Source organism: Phyllobates terribilis, unplaced genomic scaffold (assembly GCF_046119375.1).
Source record: "Phyllobates terribilis strain yellow unplaced genomic scaffold, ASM4611937v1 Scaffold_9__5_contigs__length_417890890, whole genome shotgun sequence".
NCBI classification, from domain to species: Eukaryota; Metazoa; Chordata; class Amphibia; order Anura; family Dendrobatidae; genus Phyllobates; species Phyllobates terribilis.
The window spans coordinates 87322047-87344906 of record NW_027362769.1 but is presented as its reverse complement, the minus strand read 5'-3'; the positions used below and the strand labels follow the sequence as shown (position 1 = coordinate 87344906).

Here is a 22860-nt window from a genome sequence, read left to right as displayed (position 1 = left end):
GGTACCTCCTGCTTAGTAACCGAGTTTCAGTACCGTCAGCTGGTCCTCGGTAGTTCCATTGGCTCTTGTACCTTCTGCTATCCATCCGGGTTCCAGTACCGTCAGCTGGTCCTCGGTAGTTCCTCAGCTTTCTTGTACCTTCTGCTACATTTCCAAGTTCAAGCTTTTTTAAATGGTTCTTGGTAATCACTCTAGATCTCCCTGACGAGGACCCTGAAGACCAACCCTAAGAAGACGAGGACCCCGAAGACGACGACCCTGAAGACGAGGACCCTGAAGACCACCCCGAAGACGAGGACCCAGAAGACCAACCCGAAGAAGACGAGGACCCCGAAGACGAGGACCCCCGAAGACGACGACCCTGAAGACCACCCCGAAGAAGACCAAGAAGATGACCCTGAAGAAGTTAACCAAGAGGACAAAGAAGAGAAGACAAGCACCAAGATACAGAAGAACAAGAGACAGAAAACCAAGAAGCAGAAATACAAGAAGCTGCAGAACAAAAAGCGGAAGAACATTAAGCATAAGACTAAAAATCAGAGCAAAAGATAATATCTAAATTATAAGCAGAAGATGACTAAGCAGTGTATGGGGGTGAGTCCGTTCCTCCTCGTGGTGCCCCTGGAAAAGACCTGCTGCTGCAGGCCAAACTGAACGCGGACAAATCCTGTTGTAAATCTTTTGTGACGGGCAGAACGAAAGGTGTAATGTCCAACCTTTTATAGATAACAACTACAGGAATGCCTGCCACAAATAAGAATATGATGAAGAAGAAGAATATGAAGAAGATGAAGAAGTAGAATATGAAGAATGTAAAAAAAAAGAATAATATGAAGAAGGTGAAGAAGAAGAAGATGAAGAAGGTGAAGAAGAAGTGGATGAAAAAGATGCTGAAGATGATGAAGGAGAAAGTGTGGGAGAAGTAAAAAAGGTGAAGAGCATGGAAGTAGTGAAACATAAATATCTGACAAAATATAAAAATACTTAACATAGTCAATATTTCCGTAACTCAGAACGTCTTAAAAAAAAATATTAATTCCTGCTATTCCATTTGATTGGGCTAAACCTCTATGCCTTTATTGTCTCCCCCAATACATTCTATACATTCTACATTATTCTTAGTTGTTTTCCTTCATGTAGAATTAACCTACAAGGAAAGAAAGGGTTTATTTTCATTCCGATATTTCTGTCCCATTGACTTGCATTGGTTTCCGGTATCGGAATCGGCGATATCCGATACTTTTTCGGTATCGGTCCGATCCAATCCGATCCGATATTTCCCGATATTGGAAGGTATCGCTCAACACTAAACGTTACCTCTTAGATCCCAGTCTTAAGCCTCTCACCTAACCAAATCATATCTCATACTTCGCACTGACGAAGGGCAATACCTTGAAACACCGTGTCTGCAAATTGAGATTCTGGTTTGGCTTTTATCCTAAGTCATATGGCTAGGCTCATTGTTGGGTCGATATTGGCTTTTAGGATTGCTACTTCCAATAGGTGACACTAGAGTTCTAGTCCTCTTACTCTCTAAAGGGGCAATTTGCATATTTAATTTCCCAGAGGAGTATGCATGGCATATAAGCCTCCTCACTCTGACATGTCAGGCCTGGCTTGTCACTCTCCACAAGGAGAAACATTACCCCTTAGATCCCAATTTTTTCAGAGGGACACAATAATATAGTTGACTCTGCATCAAGGACCACTGAAGAAATAATTTTGACAATATAGGTGGATATGGGGCTCTAGTCTCCTTTTTTCAAGTATCTATAGATCCAAACTGTAAAGGCACAGTATGCTGTTTTATGTAAAAGTCCGAAAGGAATATTATCTAATATTGTTTTACACTTTTTAGCCAACAGTATTTATTATCTCTATACAGAAAATCCACATTTATATTTGTGAAAAGGAGGTTGTCAAACTTCTTAGACTGCCCACATGAGGATCTGCTCTGATAAAATTGATTGAAGTAATGAAGCTGTATCACACAGACTATATTTTCAATAAAGAGATCTATATTAGAGATGATCGAATCTTTAGAAATTCAAAGTCGCCAGGTTCGGCAATTTTTTCTCAATAATTCGATCTGCAGCAAATTTATTGCAGCGAATCTGAAGTAGTCCAATTGCTTTGTAAAGATGTATAGAACATGTTGTGGTCCTCCAAAACTAGATCCAATCTGATTTATCGTTATTATAGCCTTTGGTGAAGGGGAGAGAGAAGGAGAAGGATAGTTGAACTCAATGATCTTCAATTTTAGTGCAGTAGTAAATCAAGAGGATATGAATCTTCTGGTGAAACAATCAACTCCTTTATATGGGGTACTATTTGCTGACTTTGATTTAGAACACCAACCCATTGATGCTTTGGTTAGATTTTGTAAGAATGCTTAAGTATGTGCTATCCTACTATGTAATAAAGCTATCTGTGTAGAGTTGAGAGGCAACTCAGGCTGAGTTTCAGTTTTTCAGGCTATTATGTGCCACCTCAGTACCATATGATGCCCAATGCATTTTGCACAAGGTGTTATATGCCACCTAATTACCATATCATGCCCACTGTATTTTGAGCCACCTCTGCTCATTCCCCAGGAGTTTATGTGCTACCTCTGCTCTTTCCTCAGAGGGTTATGTGCCACTTTTTCTCTTTGGACAGGGGGTTACCTCTATTCTATTGCCATCTCTTGTCTCCAGAGAGTTATGTACTACTTTTTGCTTGTTCCCCAGGGAGTTATATGCCACATCTACTTGTTGCCCAGTGGGGTTATGTCCCACCTCTATTCCTTGCCCATGGAGTTATGGGCCACCTTGACTCATTGCCCAGGGAGTTATGGGCCACCTTGACTCATTGCCCAGGGAGTTATGGGCCACCTTGAATCATTGTCAAGGGAGTTATGGGCCACCTTGACTCAATGCCCAATGAGTTATGGGCCACCTTGACTCATTGCCCAGGGAGTTATGAGGCTTCTCTGCTCTCTTTAATGGTGTGTAAAAGTAGTAAAACATTAAAAACAACATGAATTTGGTATTGTCATAATTGTATTGACCTGCAGAATAAAACAGTCATTTCAAGTATATTGAATGGTGAACAGTGTTTACAAGATAAATCCAGAATTATTGTTTTTTTAGTTTACTCCATTTTTTCAAAAAGTGTAATAAAAAATGATCAAAAATGTAAATGTACCCTAAAATTGGCACCCAAGAAATAAGCTGCACACAGCTCCTTTGATGGAAAAATGTTAAAGGGGTACTCCGGGGAGATAAAAAATTTGTGTACAGTTCATGCACTCATACACTATACAGATGAGATGATCAGTGCAGTTTAATTAGTTTAGTTTCTAACCCTTGCAATTCTATGTGACATAATCTGCTCCTGACCCCTCACCCAGAGTGGAGAGTCACTAACAGCCTTTTGTGCAGCACATAAAAAGTTTAAAATTTCTCCCTATATTCTACCCCAAATGATGCCACAAATAAAACTTATCCTGAAAAAAGCCCTCTTCCAGCTACATCTTTGAAAAAATAAAGACACCATGGTTCCTGAAATACTACGATAAAAAAAGGGTGGATATTAAAGCCAAATTAGGCCTTTTCTTTAAAAGGAATCAGGTTTTTGCAACCCCATCTGAAAGTAACATGATGTAGGGGAAAAGACCCTGATTCCAGCGATGTGTCACTTGCTTGGCTGGTTGCTGATGTTTTGATAAAATCCCTGTTGTATCTGCTGTGCATCTACCAGTCCTCTGAATAATGAGCTCTGCATAACCCACATCACTAATTGTCAGCTTTCTGTGTACACTGTGCATAGGCAGAAAGATGCTAATCAGTAGTGGTGGTGGGGTTATATAGAGCCTATGAATATGGAGGACTAGATGGCAGCAGGTTTACTAGTCCTCTATTGGTGATCTCCTGCTGATAAAACTGTGATTTTATCAAAACTACAGCAAGCATCCCTGTAAGTGACACATTGCTAGAATCAGGGTCTCTGTCTCTACATTATGCTGCTCCCATATTAGGTGGTAAAAACATAGTGACGTAGTCCTTCTAAGGGGTTAATGATCATCATCACAGACAGCAATTCTTTACTGTGCGAGCATGGAGATGATGGATGTGGTGATGGTCGATTCAATCTACAAAAGTTTAGTGGATGCATTTCTTGACAAGTATAACATTACAGGTTATGGATACTAGATACTGTGATGGGACGTTGATCTGAGGAATGAGTCCGATTGCCAGATGTTGATGAAAGATTTTTCCCTAATATGGGGCAATTAGCAGCTGCCTCGTGGGATTTTTGGCTTTCTCTGGATCAACATATTAGGATCACACAAGTAGGTTGAGCTCGATAAACTTCTTTCAACTTTAAAACAATGAATTTACGGGTAAAACAAGGACCACAATGAAATCTAACCATATGAAAACTCTCTTAGTGACATTACACTACCCCTGCCTGGATCTTTCTGTACACTTCATTCCGAAAAGCATTTTCATTTGATGCATGCAGATGTTGGCTGGGGGAAAAGTTCATAAATGATTTAAAAATGTTGTCAGAGATCTCTATAGGGAGACTTCTTCTCTCACGGTGTGGTAGTGTTAGCCCTGGATTTACCTAGCACTGTGGCCTTTTTATTCTGAGGATTGTGAGGGTTCTGGCAGTTGGGTCCCACGGATAAAAAGTGACGGTATATCATAGTGGCATACAATTACTGGAAAATCCCCATTTAAAGACCACAAAAATATGGCACAAATTTATTTTCTATGAGTTCAGTTTTTCTATAATTTTCAGGTGCGTATAAGTTAGTGTTTCATTAATAATGCGCTTACCTTTTTTATATTAGTACTAGAGCTTACCTAAGCCTGGGCACATGTTAAAGAGCTGTTACTCACCTGACTGGTTCCAGCGTTGGGCCCTGGTTTATTCCATCAACACCACTTTGTTGTGGTCCACGTCCGGTATAACAAATTACCCAGCAAACTTCATTAACATCAACACCCAAGGCCTTTTAAGGCTGACTCAGACACTCATGTGTGCCTGAGTATTCAGTAAGCTTTGTATCCAGTTACCATTTGTCTTGGAGTTTGCCTCACCAACCTGATATTTCAGCTGCAATCATCTCTGCAAACTCCAATTTGTTTATTCAATCAGCATTGACTGCATGGCTCAGGTGTGCTGCTAATCCTTTGTCTGCTGTAAGCATTACGAACTCTTCTCTGGAGATGTTCACATTACAACCCTGCCACAATGGACTATATCTTCCCTACTAACTAGTTTGCCTTTTCATCACTGTCAACGGCTATCTATTTGCTGATTAACTCCAAAAATGCTCCAAACAAACTCTGCTCTGGAACTATTCACACTACAAACGCTGTTGCAAGTCCCAGATTGACTATACATCTTCAGTTCCTGTGTATAATTCTACTTCCGTCTCTGTCATTTTTGGTGTTTGCTGCTCTGATTATCTGCCTGCTGTCTTGGTCCTTGCCTTTCCGGGTTCCATCAGGCAACTCCTGCACGGTGACATCGCCTACAGTTTGTGTTGCCCACATAACCTGCGGCTTACAGAATTTACCTTCGCAGGTAATCCTATAACAAGAAAACAGTATAAACGCAGTAATACTGGATGCAGTCAATAATTGAAGGGAACTTGTCTTCAGGTTTATGCCAAGATTAACTGTGTCCACCACCTTTTGACTATCTGTAATGCTTGCGAGCACCGCTGCCCTGCATACCTAGGAAAATGCCTGTTATAATTATTACAGACCGTGCTCATTGCCTACTTTGTGCATACATTACCATCTCTCCTGTCTTAAATGATGTAGATGACTTCATTCACACAGCCTGCTCAACTGTTGTGCCTGCGCAGCCAGGAAAAAGATGTGTAAAAGGCTCAACAGTCTCCTACGTCATCCACGTCCATCAAGACAGGCAAGATGGCGAACGGAGGCAAAGAGCAAGTGCCGAGCATAATCTGGAGATTCTCATCGGACTGCCGATCAGACGGCATGGGACAATTATAAAAGGCATTTTCCTAGGTATGTGGGGCAGCTGGGCTTATATGAAGGGCTTGCAGTGGTGCTATTAAAGATGGCTAAAAGGTGATAGGCACAGTATTTAGCGACAGGTTCCCTTTAAGTGGTAGCAAAACTTTGAGAAATAAAATGGAATTATAAGCTCTTCTTGGTCTTCAAAGATGGTTTCTAGGATGGGTTCAACTAGTTTAAACACCTCCAGGCTAATGAAATAATCTTCTTCAATCAAGACTAATTAGCACCATTTAATTAAACATATGAAACTAATGGAGATTGAAGCAAAGTCATTTGAAATTCTGACTATTCGTGCTATGAATACAAAAATGAGAGCAGGATTACCACCCAACCTATATCACTGCATGCCCTGGGTATAAACACAATTCTATTTAGCTTGACATTTTCATAGTGTTCGTTCCCCCAGCTATGTATTTCATAGAACACTGACAAGTCTCCTAAAAGGACACACATACTGTTAAAGGGGCTTTCCCAGAATAAAGTACATTTTAATCAATAAATTCCACAACTGAGAAATAAAATAACCTCTGGCACTTATCATATCCACCAACAGAATCACCTGCTGCAATGCAACACTCCCAACCAACCTGGGATAAGTAATCAAATTATCCAAAACAACACTACTTGGGCATGGTGATATAAGTGGAAAAATTATATTAAACCACCAACATACAGTAGTGTGAAAAAGTGTTTGCCCCCTTCCTGATTTCTTATTCTTTTGCACGTTTGTCACACTTAAATGTTTCAAATCACAAAACAAATGTAAATATTAGACAAAGATAACACAAGTAAACATAAAATGCAGTTTTTAAACGAAGGTCTTTATTATTAAGGGAAAAGAAATCCAAACCTACAGGGCCCTGTGTGAAAAAGTGATTGTCCCTCTCTTAAGACATAAACCACAGTTAATTTACCACATCTTTGGGAAGCCAAGTTCAATTTCCCTAGCCACACACAGGCCTGATTACTGCCACACCTGTACGCAATCAAGAAATCACTTAAATAGGACCTGCCTGACAAAGTGAAGTAGACAAAAAGATACTCAAAAGCTAGACATCATGCTGCGATCCAAAAAAATTCAAGAACAAATGAGAAACAATGTAATAGAGATCTATCAGTCTGGAAAAGGTTGTAAAGCAGTTTCTAAAGGTTTGGGACTCCAGCAAACCACAGTGAAAGCTATTATCCACAAATGCCGAAAACATGGAACAGTGGTGAACCTTCCCAGGAATGGCCGGCCGACCAAAATTACCCTAAGAGCGCAGTGGTGACTAATCTAAGAGGTCACAAAAGACCCCACAACAACATCCAAAGAACAGCAGACCTCACTTGCCTCAGTTAAGGTAAGTGTTCATGACTCCACCATAAGAAAGACACTGTGCAAAAATGGCATGCATTGCAGAATTCCAAGACGAAAACCACAGCTGAGCAAAAAGAACATAAAGGCTCGTCTCAGTTTTACCAGAAAACATCTTGATGATCGCCAAGACTTTTGGGAGAATACTCTGTGGACTGACGAGACAAAAGTTAAACTTTTTGGAAGGTGTATGTCCCATTACATCTGGCGTAGAAGTAACACAGTATTTCAGAAAAGGAAAATCATACCAACAGTAAAATATGGTGGTGGTAGTGCGATGGTCTAGGGTTGTTTTGCTGCTTCAGGACCTGGAAGACTTGCTGTGGCAAATGGAACCATGAATTCTGTCTACCAAAAAATCCTGAAGGAGAATGTCTGGCCTTCTGTTCGTGACCTCAACCTGAAGCGCACTTGGGTTCAAAAACAGGACAATGATCCAAAACATACTACCAAGTCCACCTCTGAATGGCTTAAGAAAAACAAAATGAAGACTTTGGAGTGGCCTAGTCAAAGTTCTGACCTTAATCCAATTGAGAGGCTGCGGCATGACCTTAAAAAGGCAGTTCATGCTCAGAAACCCTCCAATGTGACGGAATTACAACAATTTTGCAATGATGAGTGGACCTAGCATTGTAAAAGACTCATTGCCAGTTATCACAAACGCTTGATTGCGGTTGTTGCTGCTAAGGGTGGCCCAACCAGTTATTAGGTTTAGGGGGCAATCACTTTTTCACACAGGGCCCTGTAGGTTTGGATTTCTTTTTCCCTTAATAATAAAGACCTTCATTTAGAACTCGGTTGGCATATCAACTACATGGTTTTCAGATTTTAGTTTGATCTTAGGTTATACAGTGCTATATATGTAGGTGGTTTAATATAATTTATCCACTTATATCACTATGCCCAAGTAGTGTTTTGGATAAATTCCACAATTGGATGTGTTAACAAAAATGTTCCTGTGCTGAGATAATCTTATAAATGTGCCCCTGCTGTGTACGGTGTAATGCTGTGTCTACCGAGCAGGAACATGGTCTGATCATACCACATCTCCTGACCAGGGGGAAAAGCAAAAGAGTATACAGACAGGCCTATAGAAGCACTAGTGGGTGCAAAAGGGCCATTGTTATGTTCTGCTACCAAAGCTAAGGAAAGAGAGGAGATCTGTCCCTACTATAAGACTCAGCTGAATCCCTACGATGTAACAGGGAACCTGATCCTGCGATCAGACCTGCTAAAGTCCTAATCTAGTCTGTACGGAGACCTATAGATTTGGGGAGGGAATCCCTACAAGTACTAAGGACTGGGAGGAATATGGGACACCTCCTAACAGAAAAAGTAGCAGACAGACGAACAAACAAAATAGATAGAACATAGAGCTCCGTAGACCAAGCAAACTAACAGAGTTAGATACAGAGCACAGGCTAGCTAGAAAGTAGATATACAATGAAGTCCAGCAAAGCCAGAAGGGCGGAGCAGGATTAAATAGGCCAACAAGGTCATGTGACCAGCAAAGGAAAAAAAACCTAACAGCAAGGTTCTAACAGTACCCCCCCTTCTAAGAGGATCCTCCGGATCCCCTAGGACCAGGCTTATCAGGAAATCTCCTGTGAAACGCTCTGATAAGTCTGGACGCGGAAACATCATCTGACCTCACCCAAGAGTTATCCTCGGGTCCGAAACCTTTCCAGGCCACAAGATACTGCAAACTACCTCTATACCGTCTAGAGTCAAGGATGCGAGAAATTTCATATTCCCCGTCCTCCACCACCGGAGGAACAGAGGCAGAGGCGTCACCATCCGACACAACAGCTTTTTTTAACAGAGAGACATGAAAGACCGGATTAATTCTCCAGGAGGTAGGAACCTCCAACCTAACAGCAGATTGGTTGACAACCTGAAGCACCTTAAAGGGCCCTACAAACTTGGGACCCAATTTCTTAGAAGGAATCCTCAACCGCAGATTCCTAGAGGACAACCAAACCATGTCACCAACAGCGAACAAAACCTCCTGTCGTTTCCTATCAAAGTAGTCTTTAGATTTTCTGTTGGCCTCCTGAAGATTACCACGCACATCCGTCCAAACTCTTTCCAAATCACCGGAAAAATTCTCCTCCTCAGGCACGGCAGATCCCAACTTGGAGAACGACCCAAACGACGGATGTCTCCCAGAACAACAAAAAAAAGGCGAACAACCAGCAGAAGAAGATGTATGATTGTTCAGAGCAAATTCGGCAAGTGGCAGAAACTCAGACCACCCCTCTTGATTGTCTGCCACAAAACAACGCAAGAACTGCTCAACATCCTGGTTTTTCCTTTCTGTCTGGCCATTAGATTCAGGATGATATCCGGACGAAAACGACAAATGAATTCCCAACCTGTCACAAAAGGCACGCCAAAAACGAGCCACGAACTGAGGACCCCTATCAGAAACAATGTCAGTAGGAACGCCATGAAGTCTGACAATTTCCTTGACAAAGGCCTTAGCGAGAGTTTTAGCGCAGGGCAGTTTGACGAAGGGAACCAAGTGACACATCTTGCTAAAACGGTCCACGACCACCCAGATGACAGTAAAACCCTCAGAGGGGGGAAGGTCAGTTATAAAGTCCATAGCCAAATGTGTCCAAGGAGCACTGGGGACCTCCAAAGGACAAAGCAACCCCGCAGCAGGAGTATGTGAGGACTTAGATCTAGCACATATAGTACATTGGCGCACCCACTTAATGACTTCCTTCTGCCATCCAGGCCACCAAAAACTGCGACCCACCAGTCTCTTGGTCTCAGAGATTCCGGGATGACCTGCCAACCGAGATTCGTGACACTCAACAAACAAATCTCTCCTAAAGGTCCCAGGCACAAACAACCTCCCATGAGGAGTGTTAGATGGGGCATTCTCCTGAGCTTTAAGAATCTCATCTTCCAAAACGGAGTCTAAAGCAGCTATCACAACACCTTCTTGTAAAATGTTTTCCTCTTTCTCAGCACCGACTATGGGAGAAAAACTGCGAGACAAGGCATCCGCCTTAACATTCTTAGTACCAGGGATGTAAGTAACGGAGAAATTAAACCGCGAGAAAAACAGTGCCCACCTAGCCTGACGGGCATTCAGGCGCTTGGCAGCGTCAAGATATATCAGATTTTTATGATCCGTAAGAACCTGAACGGGAAATTCCGCACCTTCCAAGAAGTGGCGCCAGTGTTCAAATGCGAGTTTAATAGCCAATAATTCCCGATTACCAATATCGTAATTCAATTCAGTCTCCGAAAATTTTTTTGAAAAAAATGCACAGGGATGTAATCCATCCCCGTTATCCTGAGACAATACTGCGCCAACCCCCACAGAGGAAGCATCAACCTCAACCAAAAACGGCCTAGTAACATCAGGCTGCATAAGGATGGGAGCAGAGGTGAACCTCTCCTTGAGATACACAAAAGCTTCAATGGCCTCAGAAGACCACTGAATCGCATCAGCACCTTTCCTGGTGAGATCAGTCAGAGGTTTGACAATACTAGAAAAATTTTTTATGAATTTTCTATAGTAATTGGCGAAACCCAAAAACCTCTGTATCGATTTCAAACCAATAGGCCTAGGCCATTCCTGCACAGCCTGAACCTTAACCGGATCCATCTCAAAACCTTTGCTGGAGATAATGTAGCCCAAAAAACTAATTCTCTGTACAGCGAACTCACATTTCTCCAGCTTAGCAAAAAGCGAATTGTCCATTAATAACTGTAATACCTCACGCACGCTCCGCCAATGAGACTCCAGATCTGGCGAATAAATCAAAATGTCATCCAAATACACAACCACATTTTTACCGATCAAAGGTCTAAGGATGTCATTAATCAGATTCTGAAAAAATGCAGGAGCATTAGTAAGACCAAAAGGCATAACCAGATTCTCAAAATGACCCACAGGAGTGTTAAAAGCAGTCTTCCATTCATCACCCTCCTTCATGCGCAACAGATTGTATGCCCCCTTAAGGTCAATTTTAGAGAACCACTTGGCCCCCAATAACTGGTTAAACAGATCAGGAATCAATGGCAGTGGGTAAGGATTGCGTACCGTAATTTTGTTAATCTCACGAAAATCCAGACAAGGACGTAAACCGCCGTCCTTTTTTTTTACAAAAAAAAATCCAACCGCCACAGGAGACTTAGAGGGCCTAATGTGACCGGCGGCCAAACTTGTCTGTATGTATTCCTCCAAAGCCTTCCTCTCAGGAATAGTAAGGTTAAATAAACGACTTTTAGGAAGAGTCGCTCCAGGGACAAATTCAATAGAACAATCATAGTCTCTATGGGGAGGCAAAACCTGCGATTCTTTCTCAGAAAAAACTCTCCAAAAATCCTGAATAGGAACAGGCAATTCTCCCCTATCCAAAGCTGCAATACGCCTGTTACAACACTTGTCATAACATTTATGGCTCCAGGATTTAATTTCACTGGTAGACCAATCCAGTACAGGATTGTGAAATTTTAACCAGGGCAAACCCAATATTACTGGAGAAGGCAAGTTATTCAACACTACCAAATCCAATTTCTCATGATGAACACCATTAATAGTGAGAGGAAATTCACTGACCTTGAGAGTAATATTCTTCAAAGGGGAGCCATCCACAGAAACCACAGCAATGGGGGATGATAAAGGTTCAGGTTTTAAATTGAGTTTTTCCACGAATCCCCCATCAATAACATTCAGTGTAGACCCGCAATCAACAAACACCCGAAATTCCATTAATTTTTCCTGAGCAATCGTGGAAGCAGCTAAAAATATACCCTTGGAATTTAAACAGGCAATACGGGCATGACTGACCATTTTTTTTTCTTTCTTCATACGAAGCTCACAGCCTTTAATCAAATGACCAGATTTCCCGCAATAGAAACACAAGCCTTCTGAAAAACGACGGTGTTTTTCTTGAGAGCGAGGTGCCACCGATCCAATCTCCATCGGTTCACCACTGTTAGTACACACATTATCATAACCAGAAACTGACATAGCAGAGGATTTGCTCTCATTAACCCTAGCACGCAGTCTTCTATCCACCCGTATAGCTAATTGCATAGCCTGTTGCAAATCCTCAGGTGTAGGATAAGCAATTAGCAGGTCTTTAACCTTTTCAGAGCAGAATCGTTCCACCCTGTTTGAGTGGACCAACGACGAAAATGTGTACAATATTTTTCCATATTACCTGATCCTTGTTTTAAACGTCTCAACTCAGTCTCAGCTGATGCCACACGGTCAGGATCATCATATAATAGTCCTAAAGCAGAAAAAAAACTATCCACTGATCTGAAGCATGTATCACTAGGTTGCAAAGAAAAGGCCCACTCCTGAGGCTCTTTGCGCAAAAGTGACATTATGAACCCTACGCGCTGGGATTCATCCCCAGAGGACTTGGGTCTCAAACGAAAATACAATAAGCAAGCATTTTTAAATGAAAAAAATTCTCGATGTTCACCAAAAAATAAATCCGGCAAACATACCTTAGGCTCCAAGAAATATGCTCCAGGACAGTTACTCACGTGCTGACGGAGCTCGGCCACTTCCAGAGAGAGTCCCTGCAGGTGTTTAGCCAAATCCTGAACCGACACCATGATGGAACAAAAAAAATCTTTCCTTAGAGAATTTACAGGCTGGACTTACTGTTATGTTCTGCTACCAAAGCTAAGGAAAGAGAGGAGATCTGTCCCTACTATAAGACTCAGCTGAATCCCTACGATGTAACAGGGAACCTGATCCTGCGATCAGACCTGCTAAAGTCCTAATCTAGTCTGTACGGAGACCTATAGATTTGGGGAGGGAATCCCTACAAGTACTAAGGACTGGGAGGAATATGGGACACCTCCTAACAGAAAAAGTAGCAGACAGACGAACAAACAAAATAGATAGAACATAGAGGTCCGTAGACCAAGCAAACTAACAGAGTTAGATACAGAGCACAGGCTAGCTAGAAAGTAGATATACAATGAAGTCCAGCAAAGCCAGAAGGGCGGAGCAGGATTAAATAGGCCAACAAGGTCATGTGACCAGCAAATGAAAAAAAACCTAACAGCAAGGTTCTAACAGCCATTGCTTGGACATGTATTGCATTTTGTTTCCATTACCTGTAACCTCACTTTTAATATGCCGTGATAGTTTTCATCATATTTGGAGATTGCCACTGGAAATCCTTTAACCTCTATATGAATGTTTGGAATACTTTCTCAGCAACTCCTCGTGGAGTAAGATAGTGCAACCTGATCGCAGAAAACATAATCTTCATTGGATAATAGAAGTCAACGGGATCCAAGGTAAATCTAAGTCTTTTTTCTTCATCAATTGAGAGACCGGACAGGATGGGATCTCACTATTACCATTGCTTTTTGCATTTAACAAAATAGTGACACATATTATGGACCCTATTACTATATTCTCATTCTAATTCTTTTTTTCATCTACTTTTCATTTAAGCTTGTAACTTTCCCTTTATGGCTCAATAATGATTTGCATGAATCAAAGGGAACCTGTGTGCCTCCCAACACTACTATAGCAGCAGTTGGTCACAGGCTGAGGACCTGTCATTCAGTAATAAAATTGTATTTAAAGTTTTCTGGTTTTAACTTTTAGGCTATGGCTACACGGCGACTTTCACCGCGATCTTGGACTAAAGTTTACCAAGTATCACAGCGCAATACAAGTCAATGGAGTCGCATTGCGACACCGTGAGAACAGCGACCACGAGCAAGTTGCAAAAAGTCCCAAACATAGGATTTTTTTTGCAACTTGCTTGTTGCAGTCGTAGCACTCAGTCACAATGAGACCCCATTCACATGTATTGCAGCAGCGATACATAGCGAACTTTGGCCGCATGACAGGCGTCACAGCAAATGTCGCCGTGTAGCCATAGCCTCATTGGGACAGTCTCATTCATGCTCCAATTGCAGATGAGACATTTTCATTCATTTTTTTGTGGTCTGTAATAGTTCATTGATGGAAATTGTGTTGTTTATGCATATGAGCCGTTTCAGTTTTTGCCATAATATATTGCCATATCTGAAGCAGCACATCTGTACCAGAATCTGCAGCAGATCTTCCTGTAGATTCTGGACATTTTTGAAGCAATTCCTCCTTTTTCAAAGGTTCACACAACTGGTATTTCAATCCATGTGCACAAGAGGCTGCACTCGGACAATATAATAGCAAATGCCACAGCTCACATGGCAAAACTCCTGCGTATGCTCAGCAATCATTACAGAAAAAGATGCATCAAAAGTCAACATGTAGCAGCGCAACGCGTTTCATACCTATGGTTGAACTGAACCTTGTGTGGCCTCCAGCAATGACGTCTCGTTCAATCCGACCACTGAAGTAGTCACATGTGTGAGCCACAGACGTGCCAGGGTAAGGTGACGATAATGTTTTTTATTCATCATTTCAAATTATGCAAAAAGTGTTTTTTGAGGAGTTGTGGATAGTGATGTGGATCCATGAGTAATGTGCAGGTCAGTGGAAACATGAACACGTGTTTCGCCCAGCAGGCTGTAGATGAGATTTGTTCACTTTGCCGCTATGGTGATACTGTGCTGATTTTTGGCCAACAAATCAGTGGAAAAAATCCACAACATGTGTGAATATTCCTGCCAGCAAATCATTTTTTTTTTTGTGCAGCGTTTTTGTTGCTTGAAAAAAGTAATTTTTATGCGTTTGAGGTTTTCATTTTACAAATATTTTTGTTCACAAATCCAATTTTCTTATGTTTTTTTTTCCTTGACAGAAAACTAAAAAAAAAATTCAATTAAGAAAACAACACTTTCTTGTGCTTGAAAAACACGAGAAGGAACTAAAAATACACAGATGTAGCTAAAAAAAATTGTAGTGCATGTTATCCTGCTGATTTTAAGCTACCATCTGGCTGCAGTAAAAAAAAAAATTAAATGCTTTGTCCTTTATTCAAAAACTAAACTGATCTTTAATTTACCCTCCTCGGGTCCAGCGCTACGTCCCCACCACAGCCCCATTCTCTGCTGTTTAGCTGCAGTGGTGATGTCACGGCAATATAGCTGCAGCCAATCATTGAGCTCGGCAGCTCTGCTGATGTAGACGGCTGAGTCTCAATAATTAAGACAGCAGTGACTACTCAATAATATAGCTCTATTATGTGAGCTCAAACCTATCCTAAAGTTTCATTTGGACAGGATATTTTCAGCCCATTAAAGGGAATCTATTAGCAGGCTTTTGCTATATAATCCGAGAGCAGATTACATTGCAGATTACCAAACTTTCCCCTCTCCAATCCATCCTGAATGCAGCAGCCTGGGTTTATTTCTGTCCAGCTATTTCACCGACGCCTCCACCTTGTGCCAGTCATTGCACTAGTTGTTCATCCACTACAGAATACAATATAAACTCATTGCTCTCCCCCACCATTCATCTCCTCTATATCACCCTGCCCATGCTCTCGGTTCTGCAATTGATCCAAGACTAATATCCTCCATAATCTAAACCTCCCACTTCTGTCTCTCTTCATGCTGTGTTTGTTTTCTGGAGTGCACTACTCCAGATTAATATTTAAAGCCCACATTTTTAAGCGAGCTTTATGCAAATTGTCTTTTCAGAGAGGAAGAGAACTAGAACTCTAGTGCCACATATAGGAAGTAGCAATCCTAAAAGTCAATATCGACTCTTCAAGGAGCCTTGTCATATGACTTAGGATAATAGCCAAAATCTCAATTTGCAGACAGTGTGTTTCGGGGTACCTCATCAGGACAAAATGTGCATATTTCCCAGAGGAGCATTGTAACTTAAAAGTCTCCTCACCTTGACATGCTCAACATGTCACTCTTCACAAGGAGGAACGTTAGCCCTTGGATAAGCGTGCTTTGAAAACATTGCTTTAAACAGGGCTATCAGCTCACTTCACTAATCCAACTCTTCTCTGTTCCCTCTTTCTAAATTTCCCTCAGAACCTGGGTCCCTTCTATTCATCTGTCTCCACATCCTCCATGTATCCAATAACACTAGGTAACTGTACTTAGACAGATATTGGCTGATGACCGGATCATGTAGCTTATTTGTAATACCCTATTTATTAATGATGGCTGGCCCGTACATGACAAGCACTTATTACCTCTTGTCCCCCTCCCGACCCCCTTTTCCTTACAGATTGTAAGCATACGAGTTGAATCCTCAATGCTCCTTTAACTGCTGAACTATGTTTCTTTGTAATGTCTTTATTGTCTGTACATCTCACTGCTCAATTTTAAAGCGCTGCAGAATATGCTGGCGTTATATAAATAAAATTATTTTTTATTACTAAGTAGGGGCTGAGACCCTGATTCCAGTGATGTGTCACATACTAGGCTGTGTGTTGCTGTGTCAATAAAATCAGTGCTTTGGTAGCAGACGATTATCACTAGAGGACTAGGTGTCTAGTGCATCCTAGTCAACTGCTCTGTGTAACCTTGCCCACCACTGATTGGCTGCTTTTTGTATGTACACTGACTGAAAGCTGCTAATTAGTGGTGTGGACGAGGTTGTACAGGGCTCAGCATTCTGAGCACTGCATGATCGTCAGCAGAGAAAAGTGATTGTATCAAAATGACAACATACAGGCCAGTAAGTGACAAGTCGCTGGAATCAGGGTCTCAACCCCTACATCACGCTGCTCTCAGATTAGATGGGAAACACCTGCTGACAGATTTCCTTTATCAAGCACTAATCGACTGCATACAAGTCAATTAGTGCTCGTTTACTGGACTCTGAACAAGACAACGAATTACTGATTGTTCTGTCCCCATATAATATCAGCTATTGACATTTCCATGTGATGTGTTGCCAATGTTGATTTTTATTTCAAACAATCTTCTATCCATAGACTAGAAGATAACAGCCGATCACTAGGACCCCCCGCTGATCCCGAGCTCCTGGTGGTCTTTCATGCACTGTGCCACTTCATTCATTCTTAATGGCACTGCTGGAGATAGCCGAGCTCTGCACTCAGCTGGTCTTTGGCACTACCACAAGAACGAATAGAGCGGCAGTGCACATGATCGACCTCTGCTCCATTCACAAGGGGATTTTAAGAGCCACAGATCTCTGGATCAGTGGCGGTCCCAGGGGCTGGACCCCCCCCCAGCAATCAGGAAGTTATACCCTAAAACAATGATAAGGGATAACATCCAAATGTGAGAAAACCCATTCAATTCTTTATATTAATGGTTTGCAATACATGGCTCCTACTTGTTAAACTAACTCAGCATGCACATGGAGGACATGTTTGTAGTTACAATCTCACAATGGAATCAACATGGTGCCGACTAGTTAATGCTTTCACATGCATTAAGACTGTGAGCGAACTTATTTTTCAATGATCACATTTGCTACATATTCTCACCGAATACCACCAACATGATCATGGTGAGCGTACTGAATTTTCCATTATCAGCCTTTTCTTCCAATACTTTTTTTTTCCTCTCAATGCCCACTTTCTACGAGTGAAACTTTTTAAAGGAAAACAAAGACTGGTGACCGCAGCTCCACCATCTCAAAGAACTGCTATTCCTGTCATTTGCCTGCAGAATTATGAAAATCATATGCGTGGATCCATTTTTAGCATTAGGTGGAAATATTATAGCAACTCATTTTCATGAGCTGTGGAAAAAAAAAATGCAAGGAGATACCGCAGATTGCAAATATGTATGAAGTGGAGAAAAAGGAGATTCTGCAACGTTACTGTCCAGAGAATAATGGTGCAACACGTTCCGTCACAAACATCATCCTGCACCAGGCGTCATTTCTTAATACACAGATACAGAACTTATCAAATAGCAATTTCCTGCTGTGGGTTTAATTCCATAATCCGTATTATAAATCTTAAACATCCAAGAGGTTAATGATAAAGAGGGGTCTATTACATTACTAGCGCAAGCCACAGATTTCTGACGTATTTAAATAATTTTTTTTTTGTTAACGAGGTTGTCCAAGAAAATTAAAAAGCTTCACACTGAGGACATCTAAAATAATGTATATTCAATATTCTATTTTATACTCATCCTTCTACTCTCTACCAGTACAGCACCGCACCTTCGAGGGTCCCTGCGGACCTTCTGTGCACATTGGCTGCAGGCGTCACAGTCAGCATAAGGGTCTGTGCACAAGTTGCACTTTTTTTCTGCGCAGAGTTGACACAAAAACCTTAAGGATTTCCTAGTAACAGCAAAGTGGAGTCTCATGCACACGTTGCATATTTTTGCAGCATATCAATTCGTTCGACAATTTTGCTGCAGATTTCACCCATACTAATCTATGGGAAAACGCATCAAAAATGCGTAAAAAAACTATGTATTTTATGCTGCATTTTTCCTGCCAATATACTGTATTAGTGTTTGCAGATTTTTTTTATTGCAAATACTGAATGTGTGCACGTACCCTAATACATTGGCTTTAACATCTGCAGTCAAGGTAATCATACGACCAGCGAGGAGAACAGGTACGGTGCTGGACTGGACGGAGAACAATAAAAGTACCAGTATATGGTATTTTAGATCTATTGCTGCCTGTGTTTAGCTTTTTATCATTTTGGACATCCCCTTTGCTTGAAACCTGCAAATGTCATCTAAGTTCCTGAGGTCAACATCTGACAGCAAAGTGCTCAGGCCCTTCTCTAATCAATAGGACCTGGAGAGACCCTCAACTGAGCTAGTTTTGGGTGACAAGAAATTGAAGGATCCTGTTACCTCCAAAAACGCTAGTTACCTGCAGATATGGGTTAATCTGCAGGCAAGTGGCATTTAAATCCAGTGTAACTGGAGCAGCGGGAACAGGGAGAATAATGTAATTCTATTCTCCCTGCAGCAGCTCTCTTCAAGTCATCGGGGCGGTGCAGGGAGCGGTTACAGTCACTGCGCTGTAATCACTCCCTGGCACTCTGCAGCATGTATAGGCTGTTAGATAAGGGGCAGTGGGGAGTTACCGTAGTGCGCTCAACATATGCACACTAAACGGAGTCATGCATGCATTTATATGAGCCGGGGGTCAGGAGACACAGCTGTTGAAATAAGGGCTTGTTCAGACAAGGGTGGTTTTTTTTTTGCTCCGTTAGGAACTATAAAAGGATCGATGATGTTCATGGGAAAAAAAAAATCACTGCTGTGGTCCATGTTTGATCAATTTTATGGATCCGAATAGTGTATGCAATAAAATGTAGCTCCTGCACTAGTCCACAATCATGTTGGCGTTCAGTGGGATGAGACTGGTCAGCTTTTCACTGCTGCCAAAGAGACCCCCTATACAAGACATAGTAGGAACTTATAGCCTCATACAACAGTCCATTGTCAATGGCAACAGTATTTTTATTCTTTACTTTCACAATCCGTCATCACATGAAAATGTGGTCAAATATGTTTCATGAACTGATTATGGAACAACAGATATAAAGCAGCCGAACTGTCTCACTGCACCCTCTACTTATGTTAGACAACACAAAAAACAGAGTCAGGTCCATGAATAAAGAAATACCAGAAACCTTCAAAAAGGAAACAGACTTCAACATGAACAAATCAAAGTATATAAAAAAGAATGTATCTATGGCAGACCAGACTAAGGAGGACGTCAAGTCCTGAACAGAGTCCCGGGAAACTGCAGGCTATGTTCATACAACGTTTCGGCCTACGGTAAGGGCCTTCATCAGGGTTTACATCTGAAGCCCTGGAAAACGGGATTCGGAGTTGGCACCGACTGTCTTGGAACCAGTCTCAAATAAGCGAATAAGGCCGTAAATGAAGTCAGACATCCACACAGACGTCCGAATCCTGTTTTCCAGGGCTTCAGGAGTAAGCCCCGAAGAAGACCCTGACCATAGACCACAATGCTATATGAACACAGCCTTGATATTACCAGTGTGTAGAGCATCATCAGCCATTACAGATATGAAGAAAAAAAAAGTTCTACCAATTGGAAACATAATACGATGGGAATTATTTTCTCCTCTGCTGATAAATATTGTAACCACCGGAAACATGAAAATGGGTTCATTATAGTGGAACTCTACGAGAGCCAGGACTGCAATGTCATTGTAGGGCTTTGTTCATTCCCTCAAGAGAGAATGTACCCAATCCTCAATTTCCACCATAAATCAGCTGGAAACCCCCATCATCCAACGAGATCCTCCGCGCCGATCACTCATAATAGGAATAGATGACAAGTCCACGGTCCACCTCTGATACTACTTGCATTTGAATGGGGGGCATGGAGGACAGCCCTTAAAAAACTGAACAAGAAACACAATGAATGGAGTCAATACTATGCCACTATGACTGCAGCCAGGGGTGGCGGAGGCAGTGAGCTGCAGTTGCCCGTTTCTCAGGGGCCAATTCCAACATGGGCAGCAGGAAGTCCGCAAAGCCAGAGGCATCCTCCTCAGACCACTCATATTTCTCTTTCAGAACGTCGGCCAGACCCCACGGCTTTAGCTTCGATATATGTTTCAGATCGCCTTTTTTGGTGAAGAATTCTTTGGAGTATTTTCCTGTAGCAATGAGCTTACGTGGGATGTGACCCAAGAGCTCGATGATCAGTGCAATGTGGTCTTCATCGCGGGAGTACTCCTCACCGGAGTCCGGTTCAAATAAGTAATCTCCTGTGGCCAACTCAAACGCCATGCAGGCCGTGCTCCAGATATCTGCGGGGGTGCTGTATCCTGCCCCAAGGAGAACCTCCAGGGACCGATACTGCCTGGTCTGAATGTCCTCAGTGAAGTGTTTGTGCACCCAGCAGGCATTGCCCAGGTCAGCAACCTTCACTCTGATTTTTTCAGCATTTTGGGGTTCAAGAGGGTTTATAAGGAAGTCAGCAGCGGTCAGTTTTTCATCAGCCATTAATGCAGCTTCGTCTTTTATTGCAGGTTCTTTCTTCTCCCCATCAGCTTCTTCATGGTGGATCTCTTTGACGGTTTCTCCTTTGTGCTGATGGATCTCTTCCATGGCTTCTCCTTTCTGCTGCTGGAGCGCCACAATGTCTCCTTTCTGCATGTTGACCGCCTCCATCTCTTCCCTTTTCTGCATGTTGATAACCTCCATGAATTCTCCCTTTTGCTGGTGGATCTCCTCCATGGATTCTCCCTTCTGCTGGTGGATCTCCTCCATGGATTCTCCCTTCTGCTGGTGGATCTCCTCCATGGATTCCCCCTTCTGCTGGTGGATCTCCTCCATGGATTCCCCCTTCTGCTGGTGGATCTCCTCCATGGATTCCCCCTTCTGCTGGTGGATCTCCTCCATGGCTTCTTTTTGTTGGTGGTTCTCCTCTGGATCACTCTGCCCAGGTGGTGGGCATGAATCGCCATCTGGGGTGGTAGGACTACAAGCATTAGAATCCTCCTGGTCTTGGGTCTGAGCGCCATCATCTTCTTCTACTTCCATGCCCGCGATCTCTTGCACCCGCTTCTCCAGCAGTTCGGCCTGGCGCTTCTGTTTCTTCTTGAGCTTTCTCTTCTTGTTTTTTGTCAGTTTGGTGGAGGCTTTGGGCAGTGGCGCGGTGCTCACCACAGATCCCGAGGGTGGAGGCGCCCCGGAGCGGAGCCATTGTGTGGCGTCACAGGCCAGCCTGCGGATGTAGGCGTCGTCCACACACAGCAGGATGTTCTCCGGCTTCAGGTCGGTGTGGATGATCTTACACTTGGCGTGCATGTAGTCCAGGCCCTGCAGCACCTGCCGGACGATGCTCCTCACGCACTGCAGGGGCATGCCCTGGTAGCTGGACTTGATGATCCACTTCAGCAGGTGGTGGCCCAGCACCTCGAACACCATGCACACGTGGGAGCCATTGGCCCCGGAGATCTTGAAGTCGTCCAGTAGCTGCACCACCCTGTCCCGGCCGCCGTCCCCGGGGTCTGTGCCCCTGACGGCTCTCAGCAGGCGGATCTCGTCCTGCGCGGTCTCCGTGTAGTGCTCCGCGCTCTTCACCACCTTCAGCGCCACAAACTGCTTCACCTGCAGGTCCCAGCACAGCCACACGGTGGAGAAGTGGCCCCAGCCCAGCTTGCGGATCACGTGGTAACGGTTATTGAACAGGTCGCCAATCTGCACCCGATGGTAGCCCCCCTTACAGTAATCATAGGGATCCTCCTGCTCCTCGTCATCACTGCCCAGGATCTCCTCCTCCTCGTCCTCTGCGGGATCCTCTGCAGGAGGATCCGGGGCACAGCTGCGCTGCTGAGCTGCGTCTGCCACTTTCCGGAGAGGTTTCTTTGCTTTTGCCCGTTTCTTACGAGCCTGCAGTGCCAGCACCTTCCGCTCCATGTTCTCAGCCGGTCAACGGAAAAGACATGCGCGAAGACCTCTGCCCTCTCTAACTTTTCTCCCGTCCCGCCTAACTGCCGCGCCGCTTCCTGAACACGCCCACTACCATCTACGTCATTGCCTAATCCCGCCTCCTCCATCAGACCCCTCCCTGTACCCGGCCGCTTCACTAAGAGCTTTCCT

General features: G+C 43.0%; 1 pseudogene; it reads right to left on the bottom strand.

Annotated features, from left to right (window-relative positions):
- Positions 1-19713: 19713 nt before the first annotated feature.
- LOC141161624 (SRSF protein kinase 1 pseudogene) lies at positions 19714-22800 on the bottom strand (annotated as a pseudogene).
- Between the last annotated feature and the right edge of the window lie 60 nt (positions 22801-22860).